The sequence below is a fragment of the Mercenaria mercenaria genome, unplaced genomic scaffold, assembly GCF_021730395.1.
Source record: "Mercenaria mercenaria strain notata unplaced genomic scaffold, MADL_Memer_1 contig_1898, whole genome shotgun sequence".
NCBI classification, from domain to species: domain Eukaryota; kingdom Metazoa; phylum Mollusca; class Bivalvia; order Venerida; family Veneridae; genus Mercenaria; species Mercenaria mercenaria.
Window position 1 is genome coordinate 5,675 of NW_026459913.1, and position 16,859 is coordinate 22,533.

At 32.7% G+C, this 16,859-nt stretch overlaps 1 long non-coding RNA gene across 1 annotated transcript; it reads left to right on the plus strand.

The window, feature by feature from the left end:
• Positions 1 to 13,732: 13,732 nt before the first annotated feature.
• LOC128551979 (uncharacterized) lies at positions 13,733 to 15,268 on the plus strand. Its single transcript, XR_008368937.1, has 3 exons — positions 13,733 to 13,832; positions 14,258 to 14,334; positions 15,028 to 15,268. It is a non-coding gene; the product is annotated as an uncharacterized LOC128551979 (long non-coding RNA).
• Positions 15,269 to 16,859: the final 1,591 nt, after the last annotated feature.

The window sequence follows — 16,859 nt, forward strand, 5'->3', positions numbered from 1 at the left end:
AGGATAACGATGCAGGCTTGTCGTAAATTGGCACCCTTAAAGCATACAGAGCTGGTATGTATACCCGATCTAGCAATTTTAGCGGACATAACAAGGCCAGATCCTGTCACTAGATGGCGAATCTCCTACTTTACCAAGCATGTAACGTTTCTTGATGGCCAGAAGCGGTTCCTCATGATGATCATCCTACTATAGCATTAAGCTGGTCAAGTCCTTATTCCCTAAACTTCAACCCGACCCTTGAACATTTTACAAACACTAAATCTAAAAAAATACTAACGCGAAAAAGCCTTGAAATTATCATGGTGAAAGAACAACTGAGCTTGTGCAGCCACTTTTATAGGCCTGCCAAAAAATAACAAAACTCAATAACGTCACAAATCGTTTTGATTGGCTGATGGTTTTAAATTTTGTTTCGCCCAAAAGGACGAGTCTACACTGAAAGAAACCGACCAATCAGAATCGAGCATTATTTCTTCACGTTGTTAGTGATCACATGACCAGTTTTCAGCAGAAGAGAGCGGACGTGTTTCTCCTACATATATCAGACTATAGAAATTAACTTATCGCATAATCATTCATATATGAGAATACCCTTGTCTCATTAATTCATTAGGACAGCGTACTTGGTATACAAACTGGCATAGAAAAAATTGCGAACAGACGGGACATGATATAGACTTATCAAACATACAAATTAGCAAAAAAACATATCTCGGATATTGCTATTACTTGTCAATAAAAGATAACATTAAGCAATAGTACCTTTTTACGGGCAGACGCCTCTTCTATGGGATGATATCATAATGAGAAACAATACGTGTAATATGAACTAAATAAGAGTTTGTGTGATTTTGAATGGTGAAAACAAGTCTGTCTCTGTCTATTTAAAATGCACAGACCACTTTGAACTCAGTCATCTGCATCTTGTATCTGCTCTATCTGCCTGTAATGCAAAAAATATAAGACTGAAAAACATTTCAAAGGGGGGCGGGGGTCCCAGTTAGGTGTCTGCGCAAATGTTTTTTTTTATTATCTTATTTATACTTTGTGGTAATATACCTACATGTAGACATAGTATTTGAGATCAATCAATTATCCAAATTATAATCCTACCTTGCATTTACCTTTACACCTGTATGACGAAAAATAAAAGGCAGATTGCAGTAACTGTGCAGTGAAAAACTTAGTGATAGGTCATTTCATTTAAATGTTCATTTTCATGGTAAAGAGTTTTTTCTTGTTCTTATATATAATGTGTGATATGGTATAAATAAAATTACATCTAAATTTCAGCTTAAATAGTGGATCTAAATTTATTTTATCTGTCTTAAAACATTTTGTGATATCATACAATATACATGTATTTGACAATTCTTTTGTATTGACATAAGTTCTTTCTGCAAAAATCCAGCTATAATTGGGGATTAAATATTTATCAAAGGCCAGACAGGTAGGACTATCTACAACAGCGAGTAGATGGAAATTAAATAAGAATTATCAGAAAATCATCAATAACATGCTTGAAAATGATCAGATCAAGACTTAAATATTATATTCGGTTTTAGATTATATATATAAGCAATCAACTTTAATTTTTTAATTGTTTTTCATAATTTGAAATTTTAGGTACTATCCCTACTAAATGTATTAAGTTTCATTAACAAGTGTTACTTTTACCAGTTTTGGCTTAATTTTATAGATATTCACATTAAAATTGGGTGGGGTAATCTGACATGTGTCCAGCCAGAAACACAATTTCCGTTATTTTAAAAGAAAAAAAATGGTTGTAGCTTTTTACCTGAAACTTTCATGATTAAATAACTATGCAATGGACATTCACACCACATGTGGCTTTTTAAATTGTACTGAACACTTTTTTCATCACAGAGCCACAAAGTGGTCTAATCAAATTTACTGATTTTCAATGGACGAACTTCATCCAAAAGCTAAAACATTTTTTATCAGTTGAGATATTAAGGTGCTATTTTCAGCAGATATTGTAAACTAAATAAGCATACAAATGACGTAATATCAGTATACTCTGATTAATATTTACTGGGTTGATAAATCTTTAAAAAAAATTCCTCTTTATACACGTGTGCCATGGAAAAATCATGGACGTTGAACATGACAAGTTGACAAACAAATTACAGTCCATAAAAGCCATAAAAATAACCATAAAAGCTTAAAATATTTAACAAGAGGTATTGCCTGAGGTAGTATATTTTGAGGAAAGCTATTGTGTAAATTAAAAGGTCTTGAAGGGAAGATTTGGTACTAGAAATAAGACTGAAATGTTTAGGTCACAATTAAAATCTTTATCAAGAGGAAAATGTGAATCTATTCCAGAGCTAGCTCAGCATGTTAAAAATCTGACTCGACTGGCATATCCAGATGCAGATTCCGAGCTAATAGAAATTTTGGCACTAGATGCTTTCATTGGTAGCCTTGAACTTAATATATTAATACAAGATAATACATAAATGATTGAAATAGTAATTATGGATACTACGTAATTAAGGTGTATTTCGAAATGTTATTATCAATTATGGGTACTAAATATTTTCAGAGAAGCATTATTTTTGATTGAAAGGACATTGCATCAAGTAGGTGGGGAAAAGCACATCAATAGGAACTGTGCCAGACTTCGACTGGCCTTTGTTGCCCCAAGTTGATGAGTTTAGATTTAGGCCAGGGGTCAAAGAACTGTTTTGCGGGAGATTTACCATATTCTACTACAAGTCTATCGCACACAAGTTTATAGAGTGGCTCTCAACACCACTTGCAATGTTAACAGGCCTAGATGGAGCAAATTCCAGGGAAAACGGATCAATGAAAGTGCCACTTTCAAATAGACTCAACATTTTTTTTCACAGCTGTGTTGTAATATTGTTTATAGAAAGGTGTGTCAGTGTGGTGTCTGTTTGAACAGGACGATTTACTTGAGGAATAAGCCATGGGATAATTTGATGTTATTGGTCTAGCGAGAAACCATCGAGTGAGTGCATTTTCATTATGGGTAATACCTTTGATGTCACCCGAGGACTTCATTGCCTTGTTTTCTTGTTAACATCTAGTATGTAGTCAAACCACACAGAATTAAAACTATCATTTCTAAGTTAAGCAACAAACTTGCCTGCTCCGAACTTTTCTACTCTCTCAGCCGGAAGCCTGTATTTTTTCAAAATCATGTATGGCATGAATATTGAATAAACTGTTCTGTTGGAAGAGAACAAGAAGGTCAACAGCTTTGCTTTTGCGTATTGGTGTGCTTGCCATAATACATTTCGGGAATATGCCAGATAGAGCTTCATTGGTAAAGAAACTTCTGATAAATACCTGAATGATTCTAAAATGGGAAGAATTTCTGAGTCTATCTCATGTAAAAGACATTGCACTACCATGTCGTTATTAAGTATGTCCACGTCTAGATGTTTTAACTTGTCTAGCATGACTAGTGGAATCGGTTTTGAATAAGATTCAGCCCATTGAAGGAATTGTTTAAAAAATCTTAGGTTCAAAACTTCATCAACCATGATGAGACTACGCAAAGCTCTGTCAAAATCTTTGCCTGAAAGAATATGTTCAGCAGAAACACCAGCAAATACTAATATCTTCTTAAGACCTGCATCCCCATAAATATAGCCAATACCACCAAATACAGACATCATAAGTGCATGCCCCCCTCAACTGGATAAACACCTTCAAATTCACTCGGATTTGCCCACATAATTTCTAACGCCTTTGATACCTTGCCCATATAAAAAACAATGGGACACACTTTTTTGTCGCAAAGCATTCATTTGCTCCTTAATACGTTTGCGTACAGTATAAACTGTATTACAATCATTTGGAGGAGCCTTGATTATCGGAAAGAATGCAACATTAACAGTTTCAGATAAGGTATTCTTTTCACAACTTCTTTGCAGATGTCTTGAATTTCAACAACCATAATGTCATTTCAGCTTCATATATTTGCATTGAGTAACTGTCACAAATACTCTAGATTAGGCCTTAGTGTCATAAATACTCTAGATAAGGCATGTTCACTTTCATTTAGAAAGGGGTGGGGGAGTCCCAGTTAGGTGTCTGGGCAAAATGTTTTTTTTTTTTATTTTTTTTTATATTTGATGGCAATATTCCTACATGTATTAAGTTTCATTTACAAGTATTAATGTTACTAGTTTTGAAATTTAAAGCGGGTGGAGTTCAACTGAAACGTTCATGATAAAATAACTAAGAAATGGACATTCACACAACATGTTGCATTTTAAATGAACTGGATACTTTTTTCATCACAGAGCCACACAGTGGTCTAATCAAATTTACTGATTTTCAATGGACGAACTTTCCCAAAAAGCTAAAAGATTTTTACTAGTTGAGATATTCAGGTGTCATTTTCAGCAGATATTGTAAACTTAATAAACATAAAAATGACAGTATATCAGTATACTCTGATTAATATTGGAAGAGTGGTACACTCTCAAACTGGGAAAAGGTGGTTGGGGTAAATAAATATTCGAAGCAACACTACAAAAACTGTGCAGTTGTTAAGAAATGGCCTCAGATTGTCTATTACTATTTCAATTTTATTAAATACAGCATTGATTGATCAATTTTAACAAAACATTTCCCACTTTATACATGTGTGTCATGGAAAAAGCGTGGACCTTAAGCATGACATGTAGACAAACCAAATTAACCCTAAAAGCTCAAAGCAGTTAACAAAAGGTTTTGCCTGAGGCAGTATATTTTGAGGAAAGTTATTGTTCAAATTAAGATTAAATTTACCGCATTTGCAATTTCAATGTAGTTTAGAATATACAGGAATATAGGTCTTCTACCTGGCAGCTTTGACAGTCTCTTTCAGGTAGCCGTAGTGTAGGTAGTTTTAATATTTTATCTCGTTTGGCAGTAGCTGTGTACATAACACATAAATTATCAGTTCATAGGCAGAAACATAAATCTGCACCAAGCCTCAAGTACTTTTGTTCTACAAAGGAACAAATACTTATACATGTAATTGCAATTAAATTTTGTACTTTGACACTGTTAGTTCCAGGAAGGAACCCATCATGTAGGTTCCAGGAAGGAATAAACACATTATCTACACTTGTTCCAAGGAAGGAACATACAGCAATCTAGGTATTGTTAGTTCCAGGTATCACAATGCAATGGACATTCACACAACATAGATCAAGTTGCACTCAGCTTTGTGTGGAAACCTGAAAATAGAAAAATACACATATTAGCAAAACTGATTACACATGCTTGTTAGTGTATTATTGCAGTGTATTTATGATTTAAAATGAAAAACACAGTAACTTCGGAAACAAACATGTAAAAGATATTGTCATTATTTGTCTAATTAGACAAAAGGTACCACGCATTATTTGTAATAAGGCATAAACAACGGTTAGATTTGGCTGGCAGTAAAAACGACATCTTCCCTTAATTTTCTGAGTTCTATTGTAAAAAAGACCTATTGCCGCTCGATAGACATATAGCTCATTCATTACCTAAATGGATGTAGAAATATGTAGAAAGTGTAGTTTGTAGCGGCGTATTGGTCGTAATACATTTTTATGACCGTAGGCCCTTAGACGCTGGACAAGCAGAACAGACACAAAATATAGAGAGAATGATATAAGAAAAAATGTACATGAAGATAAGCTTATTCGACATACACAGATGTCGCATGTTATGAATAATCAGCAACTACAACAGTTGGAAAATACAACATTACAAGTGATACATAAACTGAGCAATTTGACGACTGTATATTATGTCAAAAACATAACATATTCGTCATATACCTGACTTGTATCGAATGATATAGTAGATTTAGGTCAGGATTCTGGCGCAATAACCAGAAAGAAAACCCCACAGAACACGAAATGAAGCAAAAGGAAGCAATTATAGCCAAGTCGAATAACTTAAAACAAATATAGAGACGCGGTTAAATATATTCTTAAACAAGGAAAATATATAGGAAAAGGAAGACAACATCACAATCAAAATATAGTTTTCTAAAAAAAACACAAAGGTTCTAAATCCATATAAAGTTTCACCAAAGGGACAATATGGTAATTTATTAATTGATCTTAATAAACTTTACGGTCAAAACAAATTGATTTCAAAGGATCAGACAATTGGAAAAGAAGTTATTAACGTTCAGGTGGATGATGATTTAATTGATTTGATAAAACAAGATATAACAATAATAAAAAACATTCAATACTTTCTAGGAAAATATTTAAAGAATTAACAGAAAAATCAGGATTAACTACCAATAAAAGATCCATGAAATTTTAAAAAAGTAATTAGAGGTCAAGGTTATGACGTTTGTCCAAGTAATTCAGAAGAACTCTTTAATGACTTAGAGCTTATTTGTGGTTCAATTGAGGCTGGAAAACGTAATAAAGAACTGAACAATGAAGATATTGGCATAATTGATGAACTATTTAAAATGAATGAATTGTTACCGGAAGAACATGAAATGTTATATAAAAACAATATTTTTCTTGAATATATAAATGGAACAAAAAATAGTGTTAAGTTCTGAAGCAGTTAAAAACGACAATAAAAATTCTCCAAGCAATTTTACTGTCAGATTTAGTCGTTTTTTAATTTGAGATAAAAATAAAACGGATGTTGTTGGTTTGGATAGTATTAACACTATGACTTACTCTTAGCATAATATTAGTGATGAATATGACAATAAAAGAATTCGTTGTAATAATGGTAAAGCGTGGAAAGATATTATATTTACAAATGGTTCTTACAGTTATACGGACATTAATAATTATATCAGAGAAACATTAATAAGCAATGGTGATTTTGAATTTGATAAATCAGACATTGCTCCAATAAGTTTGGAATTTGATTTAAATAGTTTTAAAATCCTAATTTCAATTCATGGTAATTTCAAGTTGCATTTGGGAATATCAAATTTTCATACATTGCTTGGATTTGAGATTTTTTTAGACAAAACCGAATGGGGAACACCAAATATAACTAACTCTGTGGATACAATATACATTCACTGTGGTCTTATTGGTAATTCACTTTTTGGTGGTAATTTTAATGATAGTATCTATGCTTTAAGTACTGCTGATTTAACAAGAGCTTATCCATTAAGAAAAGAACCAAACAGGGTTGGATATTCTCAAATTAATAACAATATTATAAATTCAATTAGAATATATATTACAGATGTGTTTGGTAGAATAATCAATTTTAATAAAATTGAAACAAGTTTTACACTAATTCTAAAAGAAAATATAAATATATAGTGTACAAAAAAAGGTAATGATAAACTTTAAAATTAATGATAGAAGTTCATATTTTTATTGGTTTAATGGTTATTTGAAGTAAGTTTTAAAGTTAATAAACTTGCTAATGGTTATAATTATGCTGATGGATATCAAATTTCTTTTATTAATACTGCAGGTTCAATAATTGATCAGCTAATAGTTAAACAGTATGGAAAAAAAATTGTCTATGATTGTAATAATTTATACAAAGTAATAAATGTAAAAAAAAAAACAAAACTAGTTGAACTATCTAAGGAATATGCAGAATCAACTGGAATAATATAAATGTATTTATTTAGACGCTAACGCTAGTGCTAAAAGTAGAAAAGATCAAGCTGAATTTAATAATAGTTTCGCTATTAGAAAGGGATTAATCCAGAGTGGTAATAGTGTAAATGCTAAAATTTCGTTGAATAATTATTCATTTTTTCAGGGTTTCGAACAAAACATGTAACCCCCAAGTCAAATACAAATAACACTCCAATTTACAAATGATGATGAATTAATTTACAGAGCTAATGCTGCCGATGCATGTAGGGTAATTTTAGTTAAATTAATTTTATGGGTTCCACGTTTAGTTTTCAATGATTATGGACATGATTTAATTTCTGAAAAATATACGAGGTGGAAATACCTCCGAGAAATGATAACACAGTCAACAGATACACAACAAAATAATATTACTTTTAGAATAACAGCTGGTGTAACAAAACTTGAACGTGTGTTTCTTTTTTTTTTTTATTTACAACAACCTGATAAAAGTAATCCACAAGAACACAACCCACATTTATTAGATACATTGAAAACTAATGCAGCAAATAATAATTGTAGGTTGGAATCTTGTCGTCTTGATGTTGGTAGCGGTGTTTGTTTTTTTATCCTGAAACGGAATATACAAGTATATCAAGAATTTATGATGATGTTCTTAATTATTCTCATAAACAAATTAATAAAACTACTGGAAATCTTTTAAATAGATTAAATTTTCAAAGTTTGTTTGGATTTATTCATTTTAACTTAGAATTTAAAAAGGAAGGACTTGCAGAAGATCCTAAGCATATTACATTAACAGTTAAATTAAATATCCCGCAAGCAGCTAATAACCGTATTGACGCAATTGTATTGTATGAAGAAACAGTTAAAATAAATACAGTTAGAAATTAACTAGTTATTGTTTAAATAAAATATATATATTTAAATATATAATGACATCAAATTATATTGAATATAAAGTAAATTTAACAGACGGACAGAAAAAAATAGCAAAAACTTACAATGATAAAATCCCATATACTTTTAGATTGAAATATGAACAATGACGTGGAAACTTTCCTTTACTTTTAACAGAAACACTTATTAATCAAATTGAAAATTCGATTAGGAATAAGAAGGGATTAGAAATTATAATTTCAAAAAAAAAAAGAGAACAAATGTCCAGTCAAGTTCGAAATGGGGGATTTTAGGAGCATTGGCTGGTCTGTTAGGTCAGACAGTAGTTCCAATAGCTGCAAAAATAGTTCCATTAAAATTAGGACCGTTAGGCTTTGGAGCTTTGTCTGGTCTTGCCAGTACTGGTGTTAGTAAGATACTTGGATATGGTATGATTTTGGTAGCTAATGATAAAAGAGATATGATATCACCATATCTTACACCTAATAAAAACAACTAGTGGGATCTGAAGTAATTAAATTAACACAAAAACAGAAACAAGATGGTGGATTCTTAGGTATTTTGGCTGCTAGTCTTGGGATACCTTTGATTACATCCCTTCTTAGTGGAAAAGGTATAAAAAACTGATTCTCAATGCAGACCTTACAGACGAATTCCTATAGTCAAAAAATATATATAAACAAACCTATTTCTTAATTTGAAATTGAACAATGGGTAAAACAATTAAAAATTAAAAACTTTAGGGGTGTTTTTAGTAAAAATAATCTACCAAAACAAAAGAATCAAAGGTTGAATAAATTTGGACGTCTCTGTCGGAACCGGAACACACTGAGTTTGTTATGTAAATAAAATATACTTTGACCCGTTCGGTTTACCTCCACCAAAAAAGTAATCAAATATCTACCTGGAGTAATGTATAACAGCATACAATATCAAGACAAAACAAGTGTATTGTGTGGTTATTATTGTTTTTTTTTCATAAAAATGTTACAAGATGGTATAAACATTTATGAATTATCGTATAAAATTCCAAAAGTTAACAATGTAAAACAAAATGAACAAACAATTATAAATTATTTTAATAAAAAAGGTTTAAAACTATTGTAAATTGTTTTTCAGTGCGGAGTTTAAAGTTTTCTTCCTGGTTTTTAATGAGTTTTATTTTATATCAATTCGTTTTTCAAATATATGTTTTCTTCATTTGGTTAAACCAGAGGTTTTCACAGTTCTTTGTAAAAACCTGTGGTTATTTTTTAAATTGCGTGAGTGGACCTTGGTCCCCTGACGCCTGCGGCAGCTTCTAGCTCCCAAGGACTTACGTCCATCAAACTGAAGGTTTTAAAAGTACCAAGGGTACCGGGCCAGCATTGGTCAGTTTGGGCCGAGGGTTGGAGGTCGAATGAGGTCAAATAGCGCTGAAAGTCTTAATTCTCTCAATACTGTTCATTGTACTTTATACTGTTTATGCCACTATGATTTCATTTGTTCATAACATGTATTTTTGATTCACGTCTTTCACTTCACTGTCTATGTTACGTACTTAGGATGAATTTTTATATTGTTATGTTAGAGGACCATGTTTTAGACTTGTTAAAGCTAAATATGTTATCCTCTTTAAATAAGATATTATTATTATTATTATTATTATTATTTATTATTATTATTATTATTATTTTTATTATTAATTTGACAAAGCTTGAACCATGACCCCGCTGAACATCATTAAATCTGGATATTTTGGTGATATGCACGACACTGTAAGATAGGACAAATCAATGGTAACTCTGCTAACTCTTAACACTGATAACTCCTGTAAGATTCGATGGATATCTGGTTTAACAGAAGTTGCCAAAATATAAATAAATGACAATTTCAGGGTATTAACTCCCCTGAAAATCATGAAAATAGAACGTGTCAACAATATGCATAGTCAACCTCGGCACTCATCGGCCATATAACGTTTGGTGGAAACATTCCAAGTTATATAATAGAAGTGTTCCAAACATCATACAATTTGAGTACTTAATAACCATAACTCTGCTAGAAATCAGCAAGCCGTAAACAAGCTGACGATAAGCATAACCATATTTGTGAAGCTTGGTGTAATTCCTCCTTGTGGAAGTGGAACAGTAGCTCAAAAATACAACAAAATCTTTTGCTATAGCTTCACTGAAAAAAAATGCATCGTTTGTGCGTAATCAGGGACCCAAAGTTACCAAAGTATCGGTTTTCCGAAATAAAAAATTCAATACTGCTACGATTCGCGTTAACGTCGAAGATGACGAAAACGCAAATCTTCTTGTGGACGACCCAGCATACATGGATGCCGAGGAACAAATACAAACAACAGTACGACTACGATGATTCGAGAAAAGAATGGGATCGGCGGAGATACCGTTACAACCCAATGGTATCGGAGAATCGCGACGTAACTCCAACATATAATCGGTACTCGTTACTTGAAGACGATGTAGACTATTAAAGTAGTATCCTTTTACACAGTCAATGACAATAAAAGATCTTAACATTGCAGCTTCGAACTCTACTGGCATCATGTCCAGTGCAAGTTACCTATGTAACTTTTTAAATACTTATAGTGTAGACATTTGCGGTATTTCGGAACACTGGTTATACAGAAGTAATCTCCACTTCCTTGACTCTATTCATACTGACTATACTAGTATTGCAATAGCAGACCCAGACCTTGAACTATGCACTAATCGTAAAGTAGGTAAGGGAGGTAATGCCATTCTATGGAGAAAACCGCTGAACTCGATTACCTGCCCACTTGATATTCCTAGTGACAATATTATAGGTATACAATTAATGATCAGTCCAGGGTGTTATGTTTTCATATTTCAAATATACATGCCTTGTAAAACCATTCTTTGCTTAAGTATAGAACTTACCTCGAAGAAATGGAGAATATTATATGTATGTACATTGACAAAGGTCATATTATATGTATGGGTGACTACAATGCTGAACTTGAATCAGAACATGGAATATTTTCACTAATTGACTCAAGAAGTAAACTTATAATGGACTTTATGTCAGATTATGATATGTTAGCTATAAATACGAAAGCTGTTTGCTCGGGGGCAAAATTTACAAATGTACCATACAACTGTGTCTGAAAGTTTTTCTAAAAATATTGTAAATTGCAAAATCTTAGAGGATAATGCATTGAATGTGTCAACGCATCGGCCGGTAATATGCTCCTTTATAATGCAATCTGCTTACTCGCCCCAAACTAATGAGCGACCTATTACGTCATGTAAAAACAGTGTATTTTCGGTACTGCACCAAGTATGTTCTGGAAATGCGTCTATTTATGTTAGTTTAGACGATTCACTGATGGTTTAATGTTGATGCTGGATTTGTACCTAACATTTTTGAGTTGTGTAAGTATGTATTTCTTTTTAATATTATGAGAACACACGCATTTTTGTCGAAATGATTGAACCCGGAAGTAATGAGACTTTGAAACTGAGGAAGGATTTAGCAAAGATTTGTTGATATCAGTCAAGTTATGGCCGCCCTAAGACCATAAATTTGTACCATTAACATTTTAAAATGAGTCAGTTTGAACTGTCACAGTCTAGTACTAGCTCACGTTTACCTAGATGGTGTAGCTAAGATTACAAACATGTGATGATCATATGTGTACCAAATTGAGCTGCCAATTAGTGTTTTTATGTGTAAGGGGATGATAAATTTCTTTCATAATTTCATCCATACGAATGATGTTGCCATATATTTGGAGAAACAGGAACTTATTCGGAAAAAAAGTACAAAGTCATTTACATTATATATATGGAGGATATTTGTCGTGCCAAACATGTTGGATTAAATTAACTCAGATTATTAGTTGTCGTGCCAAACATGTTGGATTAAATTTACTCAGATTATTATTTACATCAGTTGTAAATTTCTTACAACTTATATCAATCTGACTAAAGTACTTGATCTTCTAAACGAAGATCTGAGAACGACCCATTCACATTTGTCTTCTGTATATTTTGGATTTCCAATATTGCTATTTTTATTTTCGCAAATCTATTTTTGTTTGAACCAATCAAACAACTTTTATCGAATGTCAAAGAGTAAGAAAAGTTTGCAGTTAATCCACGAACCCGGGACCTCTCGTTTACAGAGCAACCTACCGACTGAGCTAACCGGCTATCTGACATCTTTCGACATAGAAAATTGTTGATATCAAAACCCAAGGCTTTTTAAAGCTTGCAGAAAATTGAGAGGTAGCTTTTGATTGGCTAGCGGAAGGGTTGTCAGAACGAGGCCATCAATAGCTCGATGTCAGATCCTATGCGTAGCGTGATAGGTGATGTACTTTAGTCAGATTGAACTTATATTAACTTCTCTCAATGTTCACTTTCCGGATTTCTGAGCATGTACATGTGTTGTGAACGCTGTGGTCAAATTTCACGAGGGTAGGAATATGACACTCTACCCACACGAAATGTTAGTGCATCCAATGAGTAGTTGCTTATTAAAAGATAAACTTCTAATCTTAAAAATTGCTCTACAACTACAAGCGACATGAAGCAATGCCAGGTTTTAATTACTGAATATACACAGTATTATGAAATCGGCTTATAAATTAAAAGATATTATTTTGTCATGTTTCAGGCAGTCCACCATGCACTCTTGATGTTGAATACCATTATCCATGGGATTTTGCTCAGCAGGTGCATTATCCACATCACTTACAACAATTTGTTTCCGTACCCTAAGGAAGCGCCATGTGTTTGGTGTATGTGCAGAAGGATCAGGTATAAGAATATTAAAATCTGACAGTTTTCATGTTTCAATACTGTATTAAACTCTTAGCATAGTAGCGGTGCTTATGTCTGATTCTGCCACCAAAGCAGATTTATATCAGGCTGCACGTCTGTGCAGTCTGATCATGATCTGCACTGTTCGTAACTGGGTCAGTAAATTATCAATGAATAATGACGAGTGCCCTGCATGCTGTCAGATTTTGCGGTCAGTGTACATCAAGATGAGCCTGCATATCCATGCTGTCTGGTCTCCACAGTGTTTACTGTTCAGTCATTAAATTATGATCTCCCCTTTGAATAAACTATAAACAGCGTTGTCGAAATTGAATTACATTTTAGAAATTTGGCATTTTAATGGTAAAATGCATTATAAACATGTATTATGTAAATATTATATTTTTTGTGTTTTTGTGTTTCTTACAGGCAAACAAACTGTTATTATATTGATGAAAGTCAGTGCACTGGGAAAGGAGTGGAAAGTGTTGTATCTATGGCTCATCATTATTTGCAGTTCTATGGCATAGGAGAAAAACATGCACAGGTTGTATAATACTAAAACAAAACATGTTGTACCTTAATATATTTCATTTTTGGCTTGAATCTGACTATTATAAAGAAGCAACACCTGTTGGCAAATGGCACACTATAGAGAGAACAAAAGGTGCAAACATCTGCAGGTTGACTATGGTTTATGATATGGTTTTAAAATCACCAGCAGTATAATTGAATAAATGCAAGCATTATTTTTTTTGAATGATAAAACTCACATATTCAATGACTCAGGACGAATTATATTCTGTTATAAGTACAAAAGAAAAATTAAACACACTTTTACTCCTTTGTAAAAATGTGTCCACTTGTATTACTTTATGATAAGTAAAACAAACATCACATAAAACATGAATATCTTAACTATTGTTTTGCATTTGATTTAATTTGTTAATTTTTATTTTTTATTTTTATTAGATACATTTCAATAATGCAGCTGGGCAGAACAAAAACAACTATGTCATTTGGTATGCAGTTATGGAACACTTTAATAGGTAAGATTTCTTAGGCTAAAATAAACAATTTTCTATAGTTGTATTTAATATGCCCATGATTTATAAAGAAATAACTAAATGTATTGCAAGCATGTAAGAACAAATGATAATGTGCTGAGGCAATGTATCTGTTTCCAGCATTCATGGATACTGTGCAAAAATGAATTGAGTAGTACATAGTGCAGTCTTATGATAAGCCTGCTCAGATGTGAAGGGTGATTATGGTTAAATAGTTCACATGAGCAGTACTAAATGGCTTCAGAAAGGTCTTGCCACTATTCTGATGTTATCAAACCCAAGAACATTTCATATGTATTTCAAGCTGAAAAAGTTGGATGAATGCATGTAGATCACTAATACTAAGTTTTAAGAAGTTATATATTTCTGTAATTAGTATTAAGCTATTATTTGAGCCACCTCAGGAGAAAACCAACATTGTTCCTTTGTGACCGGATGGAAATGACATAATGATACAGTGCTAGCCCTAGCCATTATATCTGATTGTTACCTAAAGATAAAACTCATGAGCTGCATCATGAGAAAACCAACACTTGCATTAACAACCAGTATGGATGCAGTAACATCTCAATCCATACTGGTCACAAAATCATAATGATGGTTTTCTCATGACCATTTGACTTGAAAATGCTGATAAAAGTTAGATGAATATTACCATGACATTTTAAATTTCAGGACTACATGAGACTGTTGCAATGAGTATTTTGGTGACAGAGCACAGGGAATTCAACCCAGATTGGCATTTTGATTTATGGAAAGTGATGTGGAGAGATTCTGATGCATAAACTATGACCCAAATGGCTGACACTGTGAGACAGTCATAAAAAGGGGGTCACAATGTTCCACAAGTAGTTGATATTCCTGAAACACCTGTTGATTTTTACAGTTTGAGGCAATTTCTTGAACAGTATTTTAAACCAGTTAAACAAATGTCTAAATACCAATATTTCTTTGTCAGTTCAGTTGAACCGGGAGTTGTATGTTGCAAAGCCTATTTTAATTCTGAAGAAGTTAAAGTAACTATACTGAAGCAAGTGCCCGATAGAAATGCTATGCTTGTAGTAAAAGCTTTTTCAGGTTTGAATGTGGCCCGTCAGTGGTATTTGTCTAAAAAATTTTGAGATTGCATACTGTCATGTAAGGGTTGATACAAATGTTTACATAAGCTTGACCTTTCTTTATGTATTGTTAATGCTACAGGTAATAATTTCACTTTTATGAATTTATTGAACACTCCATGTGTACTGCATTTTTTCTGCATGGGTTTTTCATGCGTTTTACCAATGCGAGGGTATATAAGCCCTGATTTTGGCAGTCTCTGTGCTAGTGCTCACAGACTCTCGACAGGTTACTTCTACCTTTAGTCAGAGCCTAGCCATTTCCCCCTTACTGTCTTTGGGTATATTTTTTTTTTCCTTTTGGACCGGGATCTAAATTTAAAGACAAAATTATTTTAAATTACATTAGCTTCGTTAGGTGTAGGACTTTAATTTCTGTAGGTTGTAATTATGGCTTAGTTGTTTTGAATATTGTGAACTGAAAATGACTGTTACTGATGTATTTTGTCTATGATGTAAAACGAGCCATGTGAAAATAATAAAATACATCTTGAACCCGGTAAACTGCTTTTGTGTTCCTTGTAGTTTAGTGAATTTTAAAATCTAACAGAGTAAGCTGGGCATAGTAATAAATACTGCTACAGGTATTTTAAGGCAAAATCGATACAGTTGAAAATATATTTAGTAGAATGGTTCTGTGAATACCATTATGTTTTTTTTTTTAAATAACATAGTCTAAACTACCGTACATTTCTTACAAAACTTGGTATATGTGCCCAAAAGTGTAAAGTTTAAGTGGAGCGTAACTCTAGCATTTTATAAGTCATTGCTAAATAAATATTAGACAATTGTTATTATTTTATTGCGGAATAGTCTGATGAAATGTAAATACTTTTTAGTAGACAGTATATCATTGCAAATGAGAAAATTCTTTTAATATGGACATATTTCCCATGATGCTTAGTAACATATACACGAGCAGTAAGTCAAAAATGACGTCACTAAATGGAATATCCAAGACTTACGATATTGTAACTAGCTAACAATACCTTAAGTTACGAACCCTTTACGAGGGCGTTTAGAGGCGTTTGGAGGTAGCTGAATAACGCTACCTTAGTCTTACCTTAGGTTTATCGTAAATCATAGCTTAACTTACGATACGAATACGTTTTCGAGATAGTGACCCCTGTATATCAAAATAGTACAAGCTTTTATACTTTTGGTCAAGTGAGCGACTTCAGGCCACTATGTCCCTCTCATTACTCCCTGTTGCAAAGATAATATGTGCTGAATCGTATCTGCTGATCCAGTTAACATCTTGCAATAGTTTCACATTGTGTTTCCATCTGTGTCATTTTGCACCTACAAGAATAAAATATCAACTAGCTTTTACAAAATCGAAGAAAATTAAAATTTGTTTTAAATCATAGTTTTGTTATTTGCAAATTG